The sequence below is a fragment of the Heterocephalus glaber genome, unplaced genomic scaffold (assembly GCF_053883595.1).
Source record: "Heterocephalus glaber isolate CG9 unplaced genomic scaffold, H.glaber_assembly_v1.0 deba00000331, whole genome shotgun sequence".
Lineage (NCBI taxonomy): Eukaryota > Metazoa > Chordata > Mammalia > Rodentia > Bathyergidae > Heterocephalus > Heterocephalus glaber.
Window position 1 is genome coordinate 52,377,986 of NW_028258142.1, and position 13,667 is coordinate 52,391,652.

Genomic DNA, 13,667 nt, shown 5'->3' on the forward strand with positions numbered 1-13,667 from the left:
CCCCTTTACCTCACCTTAACAATGATTGTGTCACCAATAAATATTGATGGTTCTGGCCTTTCAGGGCCTTTGGTTGCTCAAGGACTGGTCATCCCAGTTCTCTCTCTCTCTGTCTCTTTAATTTTGTCTCTAAGTCTTTCTTCTCACCATGTGTCAGTGCAGCACTGAACAGGAGATTGGGATCACTTCAGGGGTCTCCAATATATGTTGCTGGGGATTGAACCCAGGGTCTTTGTACTGAGCTATATCCTTATCCTTGTCCTCTTTCTCTTCCTCTCCCTTCTCCTTCCTCTTCATCTGCTCTCTCTCCCGAGACAGGGTCTCACTAAGTCACCGAGCGGACCAGATTGGATTCACACTTGACATCCTCCTTCCTCAGTTTATACTGGGATTACAGGTATGTGCTACCATGCCTTGCTTGGAAAATGGTATTTTATGCTCACATGTGTCCTTATAGTTAACATCAGCTTTAACTTGATGAATTGCTTATTTTTTACTATAGAGTTTATTCTTTGTGGATGTTGGTGAGGATGCTGTGTTAGGCTCTTCTATGCCCTCACTAATATATAGAAATGCTCAAAACAAGTATATATGAATTATCCATGTATTATAATTCCATCCAACATTAGCTGGCATAAAAGAGCAATGATCATTTTGTTCACAAATCTGTAGGTTGATGAGTTAGACTGGGCTCAAGTACATAGGTTTCTGGTCTTGGCTGGGTTGAGTTACATGGCTATAGTCCAATGTGGCTATGTAGGAGGGCTGGCTCCATCACATGTGCAGGATTCCTTCTAAACCACAGAGTTCTCCTTCACATGATCCTTCATGTTTCAGGGACTAACTTGGGCTTGTTCACATGGTGCTTGCAGGGTTCCAAGAAGTAACATGAGAGCACTTAGGACTCTTGTGATCTCGGAGCCAAACTGACCCACTGTCACATTCTATGAGCCAAAGCAAGTCACAGGTGTAACCCAGCTGACTCAGTATTACTCTTAAGTCCATCACCTAAATTTATCAGATATTTTTTGCCATAGATAAATATTTAAATAGTAAAATTGATCCATTGCTCTTTTATGGATTCTGGATTTGCTGTCTTAACTTAGACTTGATTATTTGATGATTATTTTCTTAAAATTAAAAAAAATTAATTAAAATGTAAAAATTATACATTGAAAACCTGGAAGATAATATAGGGAAAATATGGTTAAATAATTGGCCTCAATATGGAAGAGGACTCTTAAGCCAAAAGCAAGGGAAGACATTACAAAAAGCAAGCTCAAAAGGTTTGTACTTTTGAAAAATGAAGCATAGTTCAAACTAAGCAGATGAACTTGCCTTCTAATTTACAAAAAAACCTGAAACAATCAGAAGAAAACTTCAGAATATCTACCATTTTATCCATCTACGAGCACCTGCTTTTGTATCCACTCTCTTCCCCGATTTTACTTTGAGTGAACTTTTCATGCTTTTATGCAGTAAAAGCATTAATATAGCAGATTCTAGAGTCTCTTTCCAATGTAATATGATGCTCCATTAAATCTAGTTTCAGTATTCTCCCTTCTGTCTAGATCTTTCTCGTCAGCATACAAACGTGTTGCACTGTTCCTCTGTAAGATACATCCTTCTCTATGGCTTTAGATATCATTATTTTGTTAGCCTTTACAGTGAAATTCTTCCCCAATTTCCTCCCTTTCCTTTCTATTTGCAAATCCTTATTTATTTTTTTAATGCTTTTAATTAATTTTTTTGGTACATTTAAGGTATACAGTATAATGACATTCATTAATCATTGGAAATTTGCACCTTTACATATCTTGGTTCTTATCTTTTTTTCCTCATTCCCCTGACCTCCATTCAAGCCCTCCACACGTCCCTATCTACAAAGACTTTGTTTCCATTTTTCATTTTCTCATATTAATTCCATTCCCTTCTTTCTTTTCCTCTATTGCTCCCACTTCCTCTTCCCCTTTGCACCCTTTCTTCCTATTTCACATTATCTATTATACCTTTTAGTCCTTATTTACACTGTCAGTTTCACACACTAGAGAAACTATTCTGTATTTACACATGTATGTCCTATTTATTTCACTTAAGAGTATTGCCTAGGGCAGGGGATTTAGCTCAGGGGCCAGGGATTTAGCTCAGTGGTTCCAGTGCCTGCCTTGCAAGCCCAAGGCCCCAAGTTCAATCCCTGGTGCCAAAAAAAAAAACTAAAACCAAAACCAAACCCCAAACCAAAAGAGTATGTCCTCAATGTGCATCCATTTATCTATAAATGTTTAGTTTATCATTCTTTATGGCTGAATAATACTCCATTTTATAATAAACCACATTCCCTTTATCCAGTCTCCAGTCAATGAGCAATTGGGCTGTTTCCAATTTTTAGATATAATGCATTGTGCTACTATGAACATGGGTGCACATATATCACTGTGGTATGATTCTTTTAATTCTTTGGGGAAGCTACCCAGCAGGAGAATAGCTGGGTCAAATGGGACTTCCAGTCCTAGCTCTTTGAGGTATCTCCATACTGATTTCCACAGTGGTTGCACCAGTCTACACCCCCACCAACAGTGGAGCAGGGTTCCTTTTTCCTCACAGCCTTGCTAGCATTTATTATTGGTTGATTTTGTGATAGCAGCCATTCTTTCTGGGGTGAGGTGGAATCTCAGCATTGTTTTCATTTGCATCTCTCAAATGACCAGTGATGTGGAACATTTTTTATATGTTTATTTGCTGCTTCTACTTCTTTGTCTGAGAAATGTCTGTTCATTTCAGATGCCCATTTTATGATTGGGTCTTTAAATTTGGGAGCTCTGATTTTTTAAAGTTTTTTTTAATAGATTCTAGATAGTAGACCTTTGTCAGAGGGATAGCTGGTGAAAATTATTTTCCAGATTGTGGGTTTTCTCTTCACACTGTTGGTGGTTTCTCTTGCTATGCAGAAGTTTTTAATAAGAAGAGATCCCACATGTTAATTGTTTGTGCTGGTTCATGGGCAACTGAGGTTTTGTTCATAAAATATTTTCCTTCATCAATGTCTATCTATTATACCTTTTGTCCTATTTAAACTTTCAGTTTCTCACACTAGAGAAATGATTTGGTATTTACACATGTGTGTCCTATTTATTTCACTTAAGAGTATCACCTCAATGTGCATCCATTTAGCTATAAATGTCTCTAATTTCTCATTTTTTATGGCTGAGTAGTACTCCATTTTATAAAAAAACAAAACAAAATATATTTTCTTTGTCCAGTCTCCAATTGATGGGCAATTGGGCTGCTTCCAAGTTTTAGCTATTACAAATTGTGCTTCTATGAACATGGATGCACGTGTATCACTATGGTATGATTCTTTTAATTTTGGGGGGGAAGATACCCAGCAGGGGAATAGCTGAGTCAAAGGGACTTCCAGTCCTACCTCTTTGAGGTATCTCCATACTGATTTCCACAGTGGTTGCACCAGTCTACACTCCCACCAGCAGTGAAGCAGGGTCCCTCATTTCCCACAGCCCTGCCAGCATTTATTATTGGTTGATTTCTTGATAGCAGCCATTCTTTCTGGGGTGAGATAGAATCTCAGCATTGTTTTCATTTGGATATCTTCAATGACCAGTGATGTTGAACATTTTCTCATGTGTTTACTTATTTCTACATCTTTGTCTGAGAAATATCTGTTCATTTCAGATGCCCATTTTTGGATTGGGTCTTTAAATTTAGGAGGTCTGATTTTTTAAGTTCTTTATAGATTCAAGATAGTAGACCTTTGTCTGAGGAACAGCAGGTGAACATTTTTTCCACATTATGGGTTGTCTCTTCATTCTGTTGGTGGTTTCTCTTGATATGCAAAAGCTTTTTAATAAAAGAGATCCCACTGGTTGATTGTTTGTGCTAGTTCATGGGCAACTGAGGTTTTGTTCATAAAATCTTTTCCTACACCAATACCTTTAAGAGTTCTAACTAACCTCTGTTCCAGCCGGTTCAGCGTTTCTGTTTTAATATTTACATCTTTAATCCATTTTGATTTTAGTTTAGTGCATGGTGAGAGATATAGGTCTAGTTTTAATCTTTGGCAAGTTGAAACCCAATTTTTCCAGCACCATTTATTAAAGAGGCTATCTTTCCTCCAGTGAGGTTGCTTGGCTCCTTTATCAAAGATGAGGTGGGTGAGTGTGTCTGGAGTTGTTTCTGCATCATCTACTTTGCTCCACTGGTCCTCCAGCCTGTTTCTTTGCCAATACCATGCTGTTTTCATCACTGTAGCTTTGTAGTATAGTTTCTAGTTAGGGATTGTGATACCCCCTGCCTTGTGTTTATTGCCTATAATTGCTTTTAGTATTCTAGGTCTCTTCTGGTTCCAAATGAATTTTTGGATTGTTTTCCCAAGGTCCGTGAAATTTGCTGCTGGGATTTCAATTGGGATTGCATGGACTCTATATAGCAGTTTTGGAACTATGGCCATTTTCACTATGTTGATTCTTCCTATCCAGGCGCAAGGGATGCCTTTCCATTTTCTGATATCCTCTTCAATCTCTTTTCTCAGAGTGCAATAGTTTTCAGAGAAGAGGTTTTTGATTTCTTTTGTTAGGTTGATTCCTAGGTATTTTAATTTTTTGGATGCTATATTGAAAGGAATTGATTGCCCCATTTCTCTCTCAATGAGTCTGTTGTTTGTGTACAGAAAAGCTACTGAGTTTTGTGTGTTGACCTTGTATCCAGCTACTTTACTGAATTTGGTTATTAAGACTAGAAGACTTTTGGTGGAGTTCTTGGGGTCTCCTATATAGAGTATCATGTCATCTGCAAATAATGACAATTTGACTTCTTCATTTCCTATCTTTATTCCTTTTATTTCTTTCTCTTGTCTAATTGCCATGGCTAATGTTTCCAAAACTATATTGAACAAGCATGGTGATAGTGAACATCCTTGTCTTGTTACTGATTTTATTGTGAAGGATTTCAGTTTTTGACCATTTAGTATGATATTGGCTATTGGTTTTTCATAGAAGGCTTTTATCAAATTGTGGTAGAGGCTGTCTATTCCAATTTTTTTTGCAGAGTTGTTATCATAAGTGCATGTTGGATTTTGTCAAATGCTTTTTCTGCATCTATTGAGATGATCATACAGTTTTTGGCCTTGACTCTATTAATATAGTGTATTACACTTATTGATTTGCATATTTTGAACCATTCCTGCATCCCTGGGATGAATCCCACTTGGTCAGGGTGTATCATCTTCTTGATGATCTTCTGCATTCTATTTGCCAGTATCTTATTAAAGATTTTTGCATCTATGTTCATTAGTGAGATTGGCCTATAGTTCTCTTTTTGGGTTGGGTCTTTCTCTGCTTTGGGGATCCAGGTGATGCTTAATTTGAGGAATGAATTAAGGAGTATTGCTGTCCTTTCAATTTCATTGAAGAGTTTAAACAGTAGTGGCAGTAGTTCCTCTCTAAATGTCTTGTAGAATTCAGCAGTGAAGCCATCAGGATCCGGGCTTTTCTTATTTGGTAAGTTTTTAATTATATTTTCAATTTCATTGATTGATATTGGGTCATTTAGGATTTTTAGGTCATCTTCATTCAACTTTGGTAATTCATAGGTATCTAGGAATCTGTCCATTTCTTCAGTATTTTCCGTCTTATTGGCATATAGGTTCTGGAAGTAGGTATTGATGATCCTCTGGATTTCTATTGGGTCTGTTGTAATTTCACCCTTTTCATTCCTAATTGTATGAATTTGGGCCTATTCTTTCCTTTTTTTGATAGAGTTGGCTAAGGGTTTATCAATTTTGTTTATTCTTTCAAAGAACCAACTCATGGCTTCACTAATTTTTTTTTTGTATTGTTCTCTTAGTCTCCATTGCATTGATTTCTGCCCTGATCATTATAATTTCCTCCCTTGTATGAGCTCTGGGGTTGTTCTGCTCTTCTTTTTCTAGAAGCTTGAGATTCCGCATCAGGTTGTTTAATTGGGCTCGCTCTGTTTTCCTAATGTGAGTATTCACTGCTATGCATTTCCCTCGTAAGACTGCTTTCATTGTGTTCCATAGATTCTGATATGTTTTATTGTCATTGTCATTTAATTGAAGGAACTGTCTGATTTCTTCTTTAATTTTCTCTGTGACCCATTGGTTATTCAGAGGTGTGTTGTTCAATTTCCATGTGTTTATGAAATTCTTGCAGTTTCTTTTGGTACTGATCTCCAATTTCATTTCACTATGGTCTGATAATATAAAGGGGATAACTTCAATTCCTCTGCACTTATTTACACATGTTGTATGAGTGAGTATATGGTCTATTTTGGAGAATGACCCATGTGCAGCTGAAAAGAATGCATATTCTGATTTTGTGGGTTGGAACACTCTGTAAACATCTGTTAAGTTCATCTGTACAAGAGTTTGATTGAGTTCTAGTATTTTGTTGTTTATTATTTGTTTAGTTCATCTATTTGTGACAATGGGGTATTGAGGTTCCCCCACTACTATTGTATTAGTGCTTATATGATTTTTGATGTCTGTTAGTATTTGTTGTATATAGCTGGACGCACTAGTGTTTGGTGGATATATATTAATGATTGTCATCACTTCCTCTTGTATTGTTCTCTTTACAAGGATGTAGTGTCCTTCTATGTCTCTCTTAAACAACATTGGTTTGAAATTCACTTGATGTGCAAAGAGGATAGCTGCTCCTGATTTTTTTTGCATTCCTATTGCATCGAGTATTGTTTTCCACCTTTTAACTTTCAGTCTATGAGTTTCTTTTTGAATTAAGTGTGTTCCTTGTATGCACCATACTGTTGGATCTTGCTTCTGCCAGTCTATTTCTTTTGATTGGTGAATTGAGACCATTAATATTGATAGCTATAACTGATACGTATTGACTTATCCATGACTTTTTCTTTTTGTTGGATTCTCCCCCTTTGCATTTAATTTCTTGTCACGCCCAATGGATTTATTCTGCTGTGCTTCCTGGGGTTGTGATCCTCATTGTCTTTTCCTAGGGTATTGTCTAAAATCTTTTGGAGTGCTGGTTTGGTATTCATAAAGTTCCTAAGGTGCTCTTTGTCATGAAAGTATCTTATTTCTCCATGAATTTTGAAAGAAAGTTTTGCAGAGTACATCAATCTGGGTTGGATGCTGTTTTCCTTTAGGGCATGGAATGTGTCACTCCAAGCTCTTCTTGCCTTGGTGGTTTGTGTTGAGACGTCTGCTGTGATTCTGATGGGCTTTCCTTTGTATGTGATTTGTTTTTTTTCACTCACTCCTTGTAGAATTTTGTTCTTCAGTTGGGTTTCTGGAATCTTAACTATTATATGCCTATGTGTAGATTTTTTTTAAATCACAGCTAGTTGGAGTCCTATATGCCTCACTTATTTGTATGTCAAGTTCTTTCCCCCTATTTGTTGTTTTCTGCCATAACTTCTGTGAAGTTTTTTTTTTTATGTCATCTGCATTCTCTCCTGTCTCTTCATTGATTCTGATCAGTCTTAAGTTATTCTTCTTTGCATCATCTAGCAGCTGCTGGATTGATTTCTCATGCTCCCTTACCATTTTTAAGAAATTTTTCTTTTTCCTGGTCACTAATTGCAATCCTATCTTCTGTATCTGAAATTCTGTCCTCATATTGGCTCATTCTGCCCTCATATTGGCTCATTCTGCTGTGTAAACTTTCAGTGGAGTTTTTCATCTCCTGGAAATGTGCTTGCATTTGTTTTATGGATTCCATTTGTTTCCTATGTTGGGATTCCATCATGTTCCTCAGCTCATTTTTTTTTTTAATCTGTGTCCACTTTAGATTTATTAATCATGTCTTGTACTATGGGCACCATCTGTGCTGTTATCTGAGAAATTATTTCTGATTTCATTTTTTCCAGGTCCTTTTTTGTTGCCAGTTCAGGGAGTCCAAGTGGTTGAGTATCAGATTATTCCATCTTGTGGCCCTTTGGGGTTTCCTTGAGTGATCTGGAAATCTGGTTTTGAGACTTATTTATGTTTCTTCTCATTTGAACAGATGCAGCCTGCTGTGCCTTTGTTGAGGTGGCTTTTTGCTCACCCAGTGGTCTTCAGTTTTCATCAAGCCACTGAGCAAGCTTTACTCTGCTGTTCACCGGTACACCAATTGCTGGATTCAGAGTGGTGGCCTTCTGGATCCCTGAGCTGACCTGTTGTCCGGGTGGGCTTCTGGCTGGGGTCTGTGCACACTTGGGATGGTATCGAGGTGTGCCTCTACATGGGGCCCCTTTGTAGCTGTTGTCTGGGAGAGCCTTTGGCTGGGGGCTGTGCACCCCAGTTCCTGGTGTCTGAATAGGCTTCTGGCTACCACTTATCTATGGTATTGGGGCAAGCCTCTGGCTGTTGCTTGTGCACCTGTGTGGCTCTTTTCCATGTGGGCCCTTGGCTGTGGCCAATAGTATAGTGGGCCTCTAGCTGAAGCTTGTGTACCTTTGCAGTTCTTTACTGGCCAGCCCTTTGGCTTAGGCAGGTGTGCTCGAGCCTCTGGGGCTGGGGTGCAGCCCTGGCTGGGATCCACCTGCAGCCATGTTTCTCTGGTCCACGCAGCTGCTCCCTGGGATCTGTGTGAGCTTACCAATGGTATGGGCAATCCTTTTTTATTTTTAATAAATAAAACTTGTTCTAAGTGGTTTTGTAAGGAGACAGAAAAAAACCAAACAAACAGTGTTTCCTACTATGCTGTCCTAACACACTGTGCTTCTGTTACCCCAGATGTGTTCAGATCTCCCTCTCCCCACTACCAACAATCTACTCTATGCTTCAGATTATTATCTGGTGAACACCAGCTGGGTGTCCTCTATTTCAGTTCTGTTCTGACACTGTCAACCTAGTGATCGCATCAGATCTCACAGATTGAGCACTCAATCCCACCAGATTGGCTCCTACCTCAAATGACACTTGCAAGTAGTAGATCATCACCTGCATTTCTGTTACTACACTTTGAGGTTTGTACAGCTTGCAGATCAACAAAAAGACCATGGAGGAGGTTAGAAATTAATGGAAGGAAAAATAGTTTATTCAAAGCCATCTGTGACAAAGATAGATGTGGACTTTCTGTAGCTCTACTCTCTATCTCCTTGTACTCAGGTGTGCAAGGGGCTTTAATGAGAGAAGGGACACAGAGAGATAATGGGCAGGAAACCCACATGCTGGGAGGATGGGCAGGGTCTTCTTCAGAGTCTACTTTCTTGGCCATTGACCTTGTTTAGCTCATCTCTTCATTTGAAGGAAAAGAGAGGCCTTCTTTCAAAGAGAGAGGCCTTGAACTTCTGAAGTCAGCACCTGCATGTTCTTTTCAGACTGACACTTTACTTTTCTTCGACTCAGTTCACATGAGATAAGGATTGGAGGGGATGTTTACAAATGCTTTTGTTTAGAAACTGTAATACCAGACTGGGGCATTTTGGCCCATACCTATAATCCCAGCACAGGGGAGGCTGAGGCAGGATGATTGCAAATTCTATTCCAGCCTGAGCAATGTAGTGAGATAGTGTCTCAAATTTTTTTTAAAAAGCTGGAGGTATAGCTCAGTGGTAGTGCACCCTGGGTTTCATCCCTAGTAGGTAAAACAAATGAACAAAACAAATACAACTGGGATGGTTGAAAGGTTAGGAAGTAGGGAGGGGGGTAGGAGGGGGGTCTTCTGATGAGAAAACTTTTTCCTTGAAAGGAGATTGGTTAGAGTTCTGACTGGGTGTAAATTTGGAGTTCTCACAACCACCTCTTTGCCTTTGATCATTTTTCCAGAGTGGCTCACGGAACACAGGGAAGTGTTTATGCTAATTGTCTCATTATAAAGGGTATTACAAAGGGTAGAGATAAACATTCAGATGGAGAAGATGAACAGAGAGATGGGAGAAGGGTATGGAGCTTCCATGCCCTCTCTGGTTATTATGCCCTTCAAGTATCTCCACTTATCCTGTTGTCAGGAAGACCCCTGACCCAGTCCTTTTGGGAATTTATGGAAGCTACACTATGCAGGCATAAGTGTTGGATGGTTGACCTTGATGATCAGTGTAAGCTTCAGCACCTTACCTCCTCCTGGATAGTCAGGGGTGAAACTGAATATTTCAACCCTTTCTTGGCAATCAAACTCCATCCCGAGATGGTCTGGGGACCCCTAGATACCAGTGATCTCATTAACATACAAAGGATACTCATCACTCCTGAGATTTCATGGATTTTAGAAATTGTCATTTCTTGTCAAGAAATGTCAAGAAACTGAAGGATTCCATATTCTTATATTCATGGCAAATCTAAAGCTCCTCCTTTGGTCATTTCTTTATCTTAGAAATATTTCTTCCCCGGTATTTCAGGAGAGCCCAAGCTTTTCTCCTCTCAAAGGTACATTTCTCAGACTCTTCTCCTGTTCTTTCTGTATCCATAATAACTCATCTCATCTCATGGCTTTAAATATTACCTACATGTTAATTCCCACATGAGTACCTGTACCTCTGATTTCTGTCTGAAGTCTCTCCCCCAGTTGACTACTAGTCATCTTCATGGAAATCTAATAGGACACAAATTCAACATGTTTAAAACTGAGCTCCTTATGTTCTCCCTCTAAAATTGCTCCTCTTAAAGTCATTCCTGTCTACATTAGTGACAACTTCATTCTTCTGGTTGCAGGTCAAAAGTCCTGGCATAATCATTGATTCATTTATTTTTTTAATCTTCCAAATGTTTGGCTTGAATATGTCTTATCAGCTCTGATTTAATGTATATGGAGAATTTGGTCATGCTATATTACTGTTCCCTGTTTTATCTTTTGAATTACTGTGGTAGCTTCTACCTAATCCCAATCTGGCACCAAGAATGAGTTAAGTCAAGTCATATTTAGCACTTACCTATGTAAAATTCTCCAGTGGTCCTTTTCAGTTTTCTCAAAATGCAAGCCAAACCCTAACAGTGGTGCACTAGACCCTTCATGATCTGCATCCTTATCGCCTATCTGATGGAATCCGACATTCATTAATTTCAGCCACATTCACATATTTTTCTGTTGTTTAAACATGACTATTAATCAATTTTTGATCTATTTGCTATCTTTTCCCTCAACTAGACTATGAGCTTTGTGAAGTTCTGGATATTTTATTGTTTTTTCAGAGTCTACAAAACTCAGACTTTTAAAATTGTTTTGTCCATTTCTATATCATCAGAGATCAGAATTGTGTGCAGCCTATAATAATTTCATAAATGAATATAGAGAATCACTTTGAACAAAATTAATATAAAATCAAAGATGACAAAACATTTCAAAGCTTTTTAGCTAATATATTTGGTATTGTGTGGATTTAGAGATCATTAAACTAACATCTCTATAGAAAGTCATATAGAGAAAGATAACCCATAAAAATAAGATTAAGGTACAAAACTATGCAACCCCGTAAATAACAAAAATGCACAATATAATAAAATTTTAGTTTTATGAATTTATCAGAGAAGATTTTTGTTATTTAAGTTTAATTTTGTGATTAGATGGACTTTTTATGCATGATTGATGGAAATACCAATATCCCAGAGAACAACTGTCATATGTATATATATGTATATATATGTATATATACATATATATGTATATATATGTATATATATACATATATATATAAAGACTTTATGATATTTAGATGTTTTGATAGAAAAAAATCTTTTAGAGATTTAGGTTAATAGTTAGAGAAACGCAGAAATGTATAAGAGAAAACAAAACAAAAAACCCAAAATGCAAAAGCCATCTCTATAACTACATTGGGGGAATTGTTTAAAATATTACATCATAACTATGTATGTAAGTGGATTATAGCTATTTAAAACACATTTTATAAAAATATTTAATGAAATTAAATTTTTAGATGAAACTTGACCTTGAACCTATCTATAAACCCAATCCTCAATGTACAATACATTCATAGGTTTTCTCTTTTTTTTATTCATAGGTTTTCAAGAGTAGTTTTGTTGCATAAGCATATACAAATTGTTGAAAGAAACTGCAGTAGCATTTTAATAGTGGTGTGTTGCACTGTTCTAGTTCAAAGAAAAACATTTCTTTTTTTATTGCTTGTATTTTTCTTAATTCTTTAGTATAAAAAGGAACACATGATAGTATGTCAAAAAGAACACAGTAATTTAAAAATAATTTTAATAAAAGTAATTAGAGTCCTTTCTTCACTTTCCTAGTCAGCTGAAGATGATCTCCTACCTCCATTGTAGTGTTTGCTTACAACACTTACAACACGCTTCTCTGTATCAAGGTACTGATTGTACTAAGTGGATTTGAAATTCCCTGAAGTGGGTAGGATGGGTATCTTGTGAAACCGAAGCTGCCAGTATCTACATCTAATTTTTAATTAAGTACACTGATTCCTAGCCAGTACCAGCTGTTATCATGTTTCTTTAATTCTATGACTTGATAAATAGCTCAAGGAATGGTATATAAAAAGCATATCATGCAACCTTCTCACTTTTTTTTATTAAGCCTTGAAAATAAAATCCTTTTGAATTGTCACTTTCTTGAAAAGCTCTGACTAATGCTTATTGAACACAAACAACACACACCCACTCCCGCACTCCCACCACATTACACCACACACTTCTTTTCTTTTAAAGCATCGTTTTAATATCAGATAAAAGCACTTATCCAATATTAATAAAAACCTTTGAAGAAAACACCGCTATTATTACCCCCATTTTATAGCTGAGGAGACATCTTGCAGTAGAGTTGCTCATTCTTGGACCTCCAAATCCTTGATCTGTACCTTACCCAATTCATTGGCTTGGACTTCTCCTACTGTCACCTTCCAATGTGAGATCGCCATATCCTGAATTTGCTGAAACCTGGGTAGTTATGAGAATGGGGATCTTTAACTGAGGTATTCTGATCTACGCCATAAATTTCTCATACCACTGATGGAACAGAGCATAGTTGGGAGATAGCTGTTCTCCACTACCACAATTAATCTTGAAGGAACTTAGGTAAAGCTGAAGAGGATAAAGTTTTGTTTTAAAATTAGCATAAAATGTAAGTTAATGAGCAATTCAATCCATTCAACACACATTTAATGAGCATTTCTTATACATATTTTAAAATCGCTTCTTGTCATGGAAACAAAGGTCATTAGGCTATTTGTTAAATGTGAATACATTTATGATATAATGGACTGGAAGAGAAAAACTTCATGTCTGAAAATTTCTACTGTTAGGTAACAAATTGTGAAAGTCCTCTTTGGTGTCACATGGGTATTGTGGAGCTGTGTACAAAACAGAATTCCTCCAAACCAGGGATTATGGTTATTTTATCTGTGAATCTTAACCACACAGTCTCTGGGTTGAACTTTGAATTTCAAAGAATGCTTAGAAAGTAAGACCCAGAGGAGCCATTTCGGACTCTCTAGACAGTTTCCTACATATAATTAAAATATTGTACCCCTGCCCACTTTTGGCTTTCTAGCTAGATACATAAAAACATTTTTGTTATTCCCTCTAATTTTTACCTGCATGTCTAATATGTAAGAGGTATTTCACATTGGTAGACAATGTCAATATCTACCATTTTAGGTCTGATCATGGTGATCCTTAAAATTAATATTAAGTAAGTAATAAGAATATTATTATTATTATTTTAGATGGAGAGAAACCAGAAAGATAAGGAACATAT